Source organism: Mastacembelus armatus, chromosome 11 (genome assembly GCF_900324485.2).
Source record: "Mastacembelus armatus chromosome 11, fMasArm1.2, whole genome shotgun sequence".
Lineage (NCBI taxonomy): Eukaryota > Metazoa > Chordata > Actinopteri > Synbranchiformes > Mastacembelidae > Mastacembelus > Mastacembelus armatus.
The window spans coordinates 4,338,278-4,351,513 of record NC_046643.1 but is presented as its reverse complement, the minus strand read 5'-3'; the positions used below and the strand labels follow the sequence as shown (position 1 = coordinate 4,351,513).

The following is a 13,236-nucleotide window of genomic DNA, read 5'->3' as shown; positions in this document are numbered from 1 at the left end:
CATAAATTTTATAAAAATGGCCACTGAAAGCTCACACTCAACAGACCCATATTTAAGTCCTGCGTAATATGTAATAGCTACTAAAACGTTATTTGAAACTGCCCAAGACCAAAGTTGACTGACGCTACACTGAGCGAGTCAAGTGTAGCAGGACTGTTGGAAATGTCCTACAAACGTCATCATGCTGTTTATTTCAAACAGTAAAACAGTGGTCTCCATACAAACAACTATCCAAGCTTCAGGAAGCTTTATCTTGAGTTTTGAAATGGCAAATGCTCTTTAGCATTAAGTTACATTTGCCTGAAGCTATGTATTCATCGGTGAAATATGTGTCATTGGCAAGTATCACTGCTAACAGCTAATTTGGAAAGCTGAACAACAAAGTGTTTCCAGTTTAGCCATTTTATGATTTATGTCCAAATTCTGTGTCAATTAAACAATCATCCTGAAACGGTTAAATCTGCTTAGTTTGTTATACTTGTAACAAGTAGGAGCAATTGATTAATTTGCTAAAAAATAAAAAGGCAAAAAAAAGGCAACACCACTTAGTTAAATGTCCTATAGCTTTAAGACAGAGAAGCTGGGCTGAGGACTGAACATAGCATCAAGAGCAGGATTTCTGGTCACCTGACACTGACAAAGACAATCTGTACTGCTCCTCCCTGTGAGCTTAACTTTAAGTTACTAATCAAATGGTGGCTCTGTCTGTTGTGTGTTATAATCAGTAGGTGTGGCAACAGTATTACGCTGACAGGGGAAGGTCTTAGCAGTATCAGGCTGCACTTTGGAATGTCAAAAGTCTTTTGACAACAAACTGGCAAAAATCAACCTGTGTAGGTTGCGCAATGTGTACACGGTAGGAAAGAGGGTAGCCTGACATACATGTATTAGAACTTCTTATCACATGGTCTAGGCCTGACTCTTACGGCTAAAGCTCACTATGAATTCAGTTTCAGGACTTTATTAATAATGAAAGCAAAATACCACAGTCAAAGTTACTCTAAAATGCTAAGAATCTAAATCTAAAATCCTCTAACCTACTACTGAAGATCATTGAGCTTCAGTGAAATCTTCCCCAGAAAGTTTGTCCTTGTAATTTGACAGTGACGTCTAGATCTGGTGGGACAACTTAACAATAAAGTGATTATGGCACTCCTGTAAAATACACAAACAGAAAGAATGTAAAACAAGAGTACACAAAAATCAGCTTCCTTCTTGGTGCTGGGTTTCTTAAACAAACTTGAAAACCTGCTGATTGAGCTACATTTATTAATAAGGTTTTAGTAGAGTCCTTTGTAAGGACACAGTCATCACCAAAGTTGTTATGCTACTGAAATTAGTCAATTACCTGGAACTTCTAAATCAGCTACTAATAGCTTTTGAAAACAGCAACCACCCCTTGGCTTGGTTAATTTTGGTTCAGTCCTACTGGTTTGACAAGTTATAGCTATAATGTAGACAAAGCACATGCTCAACAGCTGCACACAGGAGTGTCTTAACTGTACACCACGACAATGTCAGGTTGTCTACAAAAATCATTACAGTACACAGAGCTGATGATTGAGACAAGTGCCCACAAGACTAAAGAATAAAACTTAAAAGAAAAAATAATTATGAACCCTCAGCCTAAAACAATAATTTATTTGATTTATTTCAACTGGGAATAAATAAAATAGTACTGATTGTGTATTTATTTATAATATCTACACATATATTCAAAAGAAACAGTGTGTAGGGAAAAGGTAAACTAATGTTATTCCAGTTACTTCCAGTGATAGCGTGCATGCTGAGCACCATCACTGCTGTTTATTAACCATATTTTTCTGCCTGGATAAGTCGCACAAGAAATTAGACTCACTACGAAATACACAAAATACTTATTACATCTGAACTAATTAATGATAGCTCAATCTGATTTTAAGTTCTCTTACTATTTAAAAAGGCTTTAATCATTGACTACTGTTTCCAAAATGCCCATGAAGAGATAGAAGTTGATACACACTTGTGTAACTCACAAATAATTCACTAGATCAGGTTCAGCAGCGCTGCAACCCAATTCCGTTCTCAAATATCCTTCTAACTGTGAGGATGCCCGGGCGAGATCCAGCTCTAGAAGCAAAACCCAGCTGGTGCTGGCAGCAAAGCAAACACAGCTGTGAATGAATTTACAATATTATGGATCATCTGCTTGAGCTTACCAGCTTCTAAGCTCACAGTCATTGCATTGTAACACTGAAGACCTCAGGAAACCATGTGAACATGCACACAGGTTCATCACACCCAGCCCTGTGGTTTCTTCATAGGGCATCCAAAGATTGAAGAGGTAAAAGCGTGCTCTCTGGGTTGGTTTATGTCTGCTTTCTAGTCATTGCTGCTGGGTTTCATTGTCAATCGGGTCCAATGGAAAATTTTAACATTAGAAAGAGAACCACTGAAAAGCACAGTGGGCAAAATGGCAGCCAGATTTTCAGGTTTGGTAACAGGATCCAACAGCTGTACTTCACTTTCACACAAGTGCAAGTGTACACATAAAACACATAAGGTTGTAATATCTTGAGTAATGTATGAACTTTTAGGACACAGACCAGGATTAACATTTCAGTATAAATACATTTTGAAATATGTTCATACACAGCAGTTGGGCTGGGTGATATGACAAATCTGTTTTTTCAGTGTTATGGGCAATTTACAAATTTAATTCATTTTTTTTTTCTGTCTCCGTGACCTCCAGACCAAAAATTATCCTGTAGCAGAACTAGCTGCCATTCCCCAGTAACTAGGATCCTACGTGTAGTATCAATAGCCAGGCTGTTCCCCTTTTACACTAAAGAATAACAATAGAAGCAAAAGGGCGAGTGTGTCAAGTGCGATACATTATTTGTTAAAAATAAACTGTAAATAAAATAACACACCACTGGGACAATTTTAAGAGCCACCTGGACCTCAACACATTTGTTCTGCTGCAACTAGTTTTCTCTTAGTGTTACGATTTCATCTCTTCAGCTGCTGCAGCCTCCATTACTCAAACTTGGTGAGCTCACACATGCAGGCAACAGGAACAGCTTACATTACTATCATATCTAATTAGGTTTTAGGCTAATGTACAGATTGACAAACAATCATCAGACCAGTTGGTGTATTCATATTTTATGATTCTGATTTCCATGTGTCCTCTTGAAACTAAAACGCTTGATTTCTTATTTTCAGTGGTTCAAATATCAGCACCCTGGCTTCAAACAAAAAAAGCTCATTAACATGTTCTTAGTCCTTAATTTAATTTCCCAATGCATTTAATTTACTCTAACTCATGAATGCACCAAAAAGCTGATGCCGATTATAAATATTTCTTAAAAAACGTCCGAATATGACTGCATATTGCATGAAACAACATTGGGCCTAATAATTAATAACCAAATCATTGTAACCAAGTCTCAAAAACACTCTCTGCAAAGCCAAAGCAAAGTTTGCAAATCCCTTTCATCACTTTGTATCATGCCAACTGGATACACATACTGCTTTGCATCAAAATAAAAGACAAAAAAAAAGCACATTACTTAAGGCTGGGAGTTCACAGTGTTTAATTGCATGAATATAAAAGCAACTCCAAAATCTACGTAGCAATGTCAGCAACCCAGACAGTGATAATTTCTATTTGTTCAGTCCTAATGGAAGTGGAGTGCTTCTGTACAACAGATTATGCCAAACCAGTTACTGTATAATCATATGATGTGTAATGACATACATGTTGCTATTCTTAACAAATGAATCAATGAAAAAGCAGTCTTTAAAATCAGCTGTGTTCGCTAAAGCTTCTAATTAGCCAATTAAAAACTCCCAGTTCATCGGATAGAGGGGACAGAGCTCTGCTAACCTCAGAGCAGCACAATGTGCCATTGTGCCAAGTTCATTCTACAGCCTTGGCAATCATTAAATAAAAAGCCAAGCTGCAGTTTGCTTGGGAACAAGCTGCATGGCTCTCAGTGAGCCACTGTCAACACTGAGCTGATAAAGCCAGACACATCTCATGATATGAACTCCAGCAAAGATCCACAAGATTCAAAAACAGCTTCATGTCAATACATTAAGTGTCAGTTTTCCAGTTGTGTCTGTTCTAACCACCGAAGGCCCAATTTTACCATCTTGTTTCCAAACCTGTATCAAAACAAACCAGGAAGATCATGCATATCTCTGCTAATGCTGCTTCAAGTTTTAAAGAAAACAAAATCCAATGTAAAATAATGCATGTAGACATAGCAATTAGACAAACTGGGCTGCAAACTTTAGCTTTCTGAGTGGGGTAAAACTTACTTTAACCAGCCAAAGCTGGAGCTGCTGTAAACAACATGACATTTATTATCAGAGGGCCCTAAACATCAGGGCCAATACCCTGCAACATGCTCCTTCACAGTCAATCTCACAACCTAACCTCGTAATGCCACTCACCTTTAATGAAAATCAAACACCTCTTCCTCTCAGTAAGTGAAGTGTAATCTTCGACAGACCTAACAACGCGGGACTATCTGTCTACAGAGCCCAGTGACATGACTGACCTGATTACAGTGCAGCCTACCTAGAACAAATACAATAAGCTGCAGCTGCTTTTGTCGTCTCTCTTCTGAGACGCCGTGTTGTCCTACAGGGCGTATTTCTGCTTTCAGCCAGCACTCAAAGCACCGGGTGCTTGTTGGGACAAGCAGACGGGCCTGTCAAAGGAATGCAGAGAATATTTTACAGGGACAAGCTGCGTCCCAGCTCACACCTGGAGCTCCCGTCGGCCTATGAAATACAAGGCCATGCAAAGGTCCGAGGGCTCATGGCGTATAAATGCAAATGCACCGAGTCAGAACAATGACAAAGCAATAAAAACACACGGCCAGAATAAGTCACAGGTGATGTTGGCTCAGTCATGTGAACTACACCTCAACACGCTAACACTGACGGGCTCAGGTAGCGAGGAACACGAGCTACCTGAGGAAAATGAAACGTACTGTCACGTCACTAGTCTCCTGAGCCCTCTTCTCTCTCCCTGTGTTGGTCTTTTCTACTTTAGCCAGCCCGGACCAGGCTCATAAGCCACAGATAGAAACCCTAATCCAGAGCCAGCAACAGGTGGCTGCTGTCCCCGCAGCTTCAGCCTGGTCGGCTAATGGAGACAGACTCGTGGTTTATGGAGCACAAACACGACTCACCTCTTCTAGTACCTGGGTGGAAACGGATCCAGAGGTCAGCAGTCGTGTTTCCCTGTGTCTCTGTGAGCCCAGACTACTTCTGACACTTGTCGCTGTTTCCCATCACAGGGACAGAGCGAGGCGGAAATAGCTTCTCTGACCTGTGGGCCAAACACGTTCACAGCAGTAACTCTCGGCCGCGGCAGGAGGAAAGTTCACAGCACATACCCAGAGACAGGCTGACTGCTCTATCAAAGACACACTGGGCTGCACTTTTCTGTCAAAAGGTGTTAACTGAGTAGGAAGATTAAATACTGCCGCGCATGCGCACTTGGCAGCAGAGCGACTGCTCCCCCACCAGGAGGAAGTAAAAGTGGAGGCCAGAGACAAACCTCAGGAACCACATGGGCTCCACAGCACATGACATCTGTCAGGGCTCGGTCACAGCTGTGGCCAGGGCCAAAACTCATGGTTCATGTAAGGTTGGGGTTGGCAACTGAAGCACTGCGGTCACAGACAGCAAATGACTGGTTGTAGTTGTGACATTTGTCCTCCTTCTAATCATGTTTCACTAATTCTTCACATATGGGCCCACACCTGTTTTAGAACACATAAAATATGTTCTACATTAAGTTGAAATTGATATATTTGTATAGAGGTTTTTTTCATAAAACACTTTTTATGAAAATGATCATTATTTACTTCAAAGTAAAAGTGACCTTTGTGGCCAAACATGGTGACCCATACTTGGAATTTGTGTTTTAATTAAACCCCTCTCAAAGTACACACACACACACACACACACACACACACACACACACCAGAGCAGTGGGCAGCCATTGCTGAGCAGTTGGGGGTCTTGCCATTAGCCGACAAAGCTGAGGTTGACTGTACATTGAATAACATCATTTGTGTCAGACATACGAAAAGCTATTTTAATTTGTTCAGGAGCAAGAATTTAAAGTCCTCAACCATTGAGTAACACGTTCAGCTTCTCTGATATGTAATAAAATACAATATATAAACTTTTGTTCTGATTTCACACTATTCTGAAGTTTCTAAATTCTTTTATTTTCTAAGTTTGTTATTAATGTTGAATATAAAAACAGTTTCTTTCATTGACTAATGAGACAATAGGATGTAGATCAGTTAACTTCAATAGATGAACAAGGTAAACTCAGAGTAACCACTATTTTTTGAAAATCAACAACCTACAGTGCAAAATCATTAATCAACACTATCATTTTAAATATACAAATATACAGCTAAAACACTAAAAAATGAAAAGAAGAAAACTGTCAGAAAGATATTTCATTATTGTGTTAGTGTCTTCATTGATTTGAATAGTGTTTTCTCTTGATTCCTATTTTAAAAGGTCACCTGACATTGTAAAATGCTAGGCCATCTTCGTTTCAAAATGCTATTGCAATACATTTAATCAGTACTCAAAGTAATATGAAAAATGTATTTAAACTTTTATTTTATTTTATTATTTTAACTAGACCCTGAAACTTGATTTTCATTTACTTGACATAATTAATTATTTTTATGGTTTAATATAGTTAAAGCAAAAGTTGTACAATCTAAAGCAGAGCACACCTTTTCCATACTTTAGTTAAAAGTGCATGTTATAATAAAAGGCTAAATAATATAAATCAGGCTATACATGTATTTGAGTGTGTGTTGTATAATAACAAAATTATATAACATTGAAATATTTTACAGTGTTCACAAATAATAATGATATTTCCACATTAAGAGGTTATCGGTGGATTTGTCACCTCTGTCAGAGATAAAACACGACAGTGTTAAATTATCATTACTGAGGAGACGGTGTTGCCACATTAAAGCTGTGACCGCTGTGTTTGTCTAAAATATTTTAAAAACTAAAACTTACCAGAGCATATGAAGTACTGCTGCATTCATCATGCATAGGGCAGTGGAGAGGGCGTTGTTTGATGCATTTATAACCATTATTTGGTGTTTGATACATATGTTTTCTAATTTGTAGAGTTTTTAAAAGGTTTTTGGGGCAGTTTTATATTGTTACCTCATGGAGAGGACAGGTACAAGAACTTTCTAACTACAGAACATACATTTTTAACAAACTCAATATGAACCACAAATACATGAGAATAATGACATGGATATAGACAGTTCCTTTAAATTTAACTCTGTGTGTATATTTTTCATTATACATGTCCTGGTTTTATTTATAAAGATGATTTCTCTGGGTAAGACTAATGTTTTGTCCCAACTCTCAATAATCAGTGATTTATGGACCCTGTGAAAGATGTCAATAGATGAATCTGCAGGTCTCTCTGGTTTTAAGGAGGCTCATAAATCTCTCCTAGCACAGAGGCGAGTTATTTAAGGGTGTGATAACAGCAACAGTAATTATAAATAACATTTAGCTTTCTTTCCTTTTCCTTTCTTTTATTTTTCATTCTACTTCTGGCTTTTCAGCACAGAGTTTGTGAGAAATGAAACCAATGCTTGCAAAAAAAATATTCAATACAATAATCGACTGAGAGGGATAGGGACAGAGAAACAATAAAAAGAGAAGAGAGAAAAAAACAGACAATAGAAAACTGCAGTGAAGCATATACAATATAAACAATAACAGTGCTTATACTGCATCAGCAATACAATGTGAAACAAAGTCTCTGATGTCTTTGAAACAGTTATGAGTCACACAGCTTTTGTCTGCAGAAGGTAGTACTTTAAATGTTGGAACATTGTGATCTCTTCTGGTCATTTGCTGAACTACATGGCACAAGTGCTGTACATTTTTTGTAGACTCTACACCATAGATCAGTGGCAGAGTCACCTGCCGTCTACTGGCAAAGACCCTGTCACTCAGTGTAGACATAAAGATGCTGGACAACACGGGAAAAGAAAACCAAAAATGAATTCAAAGGCACTAAACCTATTCAAGGTCTAATTATAATCAGAGCTATGGATGTTTATACAAAATGTGCCTGTGCTGTTAAGTTGGCATTTAATCAATTTTAAACCAACAAGGAAAAAACACAGGCAAAAACTGAGACTTTTCAACTGTGTTCCCAGACACACCTCTAATGTTTGCTGTAATCCAAAAACAAGGCAATGATGCCAGAGCTGATAGTGTAGTAGTTCAATTCATCTAAATCTGATAAAAAATTTATGAGCCCTTTGTTTGCCTGCTATTAGGAAAAAAACACATCGTACAGTGCTGCCTGCTGTGAGAATATCAGCCACAGCCATACCCAGGCCGGAGTTGTTTTTATGCTGAAGACTCCACATCAGACACTCCTGGGTATGAAGGAAAAGTCACACAAAAGCAAGCCTGCCTATGACCTTTAGGTGGCCCTAGTGTTGCCTTACTGCCATAGACAGGCGATCCCACCCTCCGTCTGTATTTAATTATAGTGCTCCTTATGATTTGAGCCGTGTTTTTGCTGGGTCATTGCTTCAGGCCTGTGGAAGTTGCTGTTGTGGTGAAAGTGCTGGTATAGTTTTACCTATGGACAACATACAAAACATTTGTCTTTATTGATTTTACTATATATTATTCGCCAGTGGTTGTGAAAGAGTTCAAACAGATTTTTTTATCCACTTTGCACAGCTGTATGCTGTTAAAAATACAAAACAAAATAAGTTGCAAGAGCATATTTTGTCTACATGCTGAAATATCACTATAGTTGAGATTGGACTAATTAAAGACGTTTAAAAGGTTCGCATAGCCTACCTGAACACAAAAGGGCAATATATACCAAAAACATGAAATATGCTGATGCTTTGCTTCATGCACAGGCTAAGTATGCAATAGTAAAATTAATATAGATAAAATAGTGATATGCAGAGGTTTATAGGATTCATGTTCTTAATACAGTTAAGCCTTTAGGCCAAAATACACATCTGAATTTCTGATGTTTCTTCTGATTGATTACTCTTGATGGATGCAGTAATTGCTCATTTGGCTTATAATACTAGCCTGTTTTTATTATTGTTATCACAACGTAAAACAAAATTAATATTCTGTAACAAGGCTCTGAAAATGTAGCTTTACTGCAAAGATCTAATAATATATATGAAGTTTTGAATGATCATAGGATTAATACTCCCTGCAGGCAAGACCTTACAGTATGACTTCCTATAAACATGGTAGTCACTGAAACATGTTGTTCTTCAACTTATTGTACTTATTGTTTCCCTCTTTCTAGTGATTTCCCACAAAGGGAATTCAGTTTTGTCATGTGTCATGGGTACATTTCCTCTAAAAAGAATCACTTACCAGTCAGCATTGTGATTTTGCATGGAACACCCTCATATTAAACTTAGAAACAGCGAACAAACAGAGGAAGCCTGCGTCTCTGTACCCTTAAAAGACTGACTATAAATATGCTAGACAGTCTATTTCTTAGTGAATAGAATCTGCACAATACATGTAGTGTTAAATTAGCTACTGTATACACCCACAACTTTAAACCTATACTTAGTCAGCAGGATTAGATGACAGCTATTGCGCTTTTAGACATTTATTATCTGTGATAAAATTTAGATGCTTTGATCATAAATTTTGCAGATAAATAAAAGTGAAAAAGTGGTGATTTATCTGCTCAACTCACGCAACCTACCAGATTTCAGAACATCATAGATTTATAGATACCAGATGGCTCAAGAGGGTTTTTGCTGTGCTCCACTCAAAGTCACAAATGTGTTTTTAGCATTTCTGTGATTTCACTGGAACAAAATCACTGATAGTAGTTTTTTTGTCAGACGACAGTCCAATGACAATACAGCTCAGGTGAACAGAAGACTAAACTTTATGCGAATGGGCTTAAATGTGTTAGCCCTATCATGTCTAGTATGCATTTCCCTGGCTTATGCCCCTGTGTTTCCTCCTGTTTCTCCCTCCTTATATACAGTACCTGAAACATTACAAGCAGATATGGAAAAAAAAAAAAATGCAGACATAGACTGCACTGGTAGTGTGATGATGTTACAGTATAAAAGACTCCCCCTGCTGGCAAAGCCAACAATTGTGTTTAGAGCTAAACATTTTCAGTTCTGCCCATGTGAGCATTTCTATCTATCTTGTAGAATAGACACAAAGAGGCAGTGTAGTAATGCCAGCATGCCACACAGGCTTGTCATTTTTTATGACAGCATCTACTATTAAAACATTTAGGTGGAGTTAATAGGAGTAAAGAGTTTGTTTAACAGAAGAAAATGAAACAATGTGACATGTAATTTACATTTATGCATGTAATAGATCTAAGATAAAATTCTCAGTGAAAATGCTTCCAGTGAAAATTAGTGCCCCTGGTGAAAAAGATGAAACAGCAAAAACACAATTGTGGGTTATATTTGGTAGAATGGGTGAAACCACTGAGCTGATAATAGAGCAGCCTACGTTTTCCTTGTGTCACCCTGCAGGAAACACACAGGAAAACAATAAGTTCATCGCAGTAGACACAAAGGCTGATTATACACTACCCTATCATGGTTTCACTCGAGCATTAGATAAACCAATGCCAAGTAATGCTGAAAAACAGATTTATGGGTGAGTCATGATTATAGCCCTCATTACTGACCTTTAAAAACTTGTATGTCAACATCAGTCCATGAAAGAATGACACTGAATACCACTTCCCTATCAAACAGAGGACATGGACTCAGTATGAGATGTACCTTGCAACATTTAAATTCAAACTAAGCCAATAATGTTATTCACTAGAGTAAATGACAAATCTGCTGATTAGTTTCACTGAAAATTGGACCATAATATACCATAGTACAAATGTTAGCAGCTGAAGAAGATGTTACACAGCCCAAACATTTGTGCTGTGACAAATCAAGTGGAAACTAATAAGATTACAAAGGCTTTAACTATCCCTACAGGATAATTGGGTGGTTATACCAAGAAAAAAACAGGAATACGATATATCAAAACCTAATGTGGTCTTTGCTTGGATGCATTGGTGGAATGTGCTTATTTACTCAAATACTGAATTTAAGCAAAAAAATCAGTGTACTTGTACTTTACTTCAAACTGCATTTTCTTACTCAGCTACATTCTGGGAAATTTGCTACTTTTAACTCCACTAGTTATCATTTTGACAGGTATGTAAGGAAAGTTGGACTGGTCTACCTTAACTAAAGAAGAGCTTAAAGATAAAACTATTCAGACCAATTCTTTGCTGTATTAGAACTACTAAAAAATAAAAATACATAAAAATGAGAAAAATATATATTAAAAAAGCAGCTTAACCACTATACTCTACACAGACTGACTGACATAAATGTGCTACAATTCTAATTGTCATTTTCAAATTTCCAACAAAATTGTCTTGTGCCTTTAACTGAGGGCCTTGTCTGCACATTTGATTCCTGTGTCAAAACAAGTCACTACAGCACAATAATTAAACTTTAGCTTATTTTATCCTTTTAAATTTGTTTTACATTTCAATTTGTTTTTATTGTTTTTTATTTTCCTTAATCCTAACAGTGTATTCTGGTTTCAATGACAATTGTTTTTAGTGCTGTTGCCTAAATGTGATATACAAATAAAGCTGCTTAATTATTCCACTTCCCAAATGGAGTAAGAACACACTGAGCTCTGACCTGTTTGTTGCAAAATAACTGTTATAATTATTTCCTGGAAAAAGCCAGGTTTATGAATAATTGAAAAACATTTCTACCATCAAGTACTGCTGTTATATTATTATGCTGTTATTATACAGTTAAAATCCAAGACTGTCCCAGTGTTTCCATTTCTTCATGGGTGTCAATATGTCATTTGCAGCTCCCGCATATGTTCTCTTTGTGGTGAAATAAGCATTCATTTGACTTTCTCACAGAATGACGTACAGAAGTGTGGCATCTGAGTGTGAGTACATACTGTCTGCAGGATAAAACACCTCTTTATGCTATTGCAGTCACGTGGGCTACTGTTGTTGGATAGGGACCCGACAGTTTGTTAGCATTCTTACACTAAACTTCCTGTTCTGGGCATCTCTCTGTGAGCCAGTCAAAATAATGCAGGCACCAGACAGTGGTTATTTTGTGCTTAGATTACAGTAGCAAACCACCCAAAGAAAGGGGAAGGTGAGATCAGGCTCACAGAGACAGGAGAAAGTGAAATTTGAAATGATGGAATGATTGAAAAACGGTGATGGTGCATGAGACTAAAGGTTTGGGGCTTTTTTAAAATCATGAGATGAGTGAAGGGGTAATTTGTAAACAGAAGGAAGGTCTGATGGGGTGCACAGATAGGACCACACAGAGACGACATTAGATGTTTAGTGACTGGAAAAGTCTCTTGCCATCAGCTGAAATTGCACCACTTATGTTAAACTTTCAACATTACAACAATTTAAATACCTTGTTTTTGGTTTTAAAAACCTTGAGTTTTTGGTTTTTCATTACTTGACAGCTCAAAGGAACATTGCAAAATACTTGTTAGAAAGAAATCCATAACTTCTAAAAGGGTTTGGGAAAAGTACCAAAGATTTATCTCATGTGTAAATTTACACAAAGGTCACAATTAGCAGATGATGTTTTCTACCAGGATTCAACATAGTCTGTTTGTCAGTGATGACACGTTGCCTGTTCACAACCTCAGACATTATACGCAATAGAGAACAAACAGCACAATCAGTTTTATGGCGGCTGGACAGGTACCCAGAAGAATAATACCTTACGACATTGGTCACTGGGAGCAGTTCAGTCATAGTCTAGTCATAACATTGAAGCTCTAGTGTCTGGTTGGAGAAGATCACGGAATGATTGCTAAGCAGACAGTGATGTAGTGCTGAACAATAAGGTCATTAAACATTTCTGGTTTCAACTGCAATATGTAGTGAGTCTTCTTTACAGGTAGCTAATCCATCCATCCATCCATCCATCCATCCATCCATCCATCCATCCATCCATCCATCCATCCATCCATCCATCCATCCATCCATCCATCCATCCATCTGTTAGGGTTATGGGTTTTTAGGTTTGAGCTCAGAGAAGAGGCTTGACAGGAACTCTTGAGTTTTATCATGCAAAGTCAAATAAGGATACTGTTAGTCTTATC

At 37.6% G+C, this 13,236-nt stretch overlaps 1 protein-coding gene across 3 annotated transcripts in view; it reads right to left on the bottom strand.

Annotated features, from left to right (window-relative positions):
* Window positions 1-5,516, bottom strand: part of phactr4a (phosphatase and actin regulator 4a) — a 28,835-nt gene extending 23,319 nt beyond the window's left edge. Inside the window, exon 1 of one of the 3 annotated variants that reach the window (XM_026300110.1) lies at window positions 5,190-5,516. The gene's annotated coding sequence lies outside the window, so the exon portion shown is untranslated. Of the gene's footprint in view, window positions 1-4,443; window positions 4,623-5,189 lie in introns of those variants that run through there. The other 2 variants (XM_026300112.1, XM_026300111.1) reach the window with 2 other exon arrangements.
* Window positions 5,517-13,236: the final 7,720 nt, after the last annotated feature.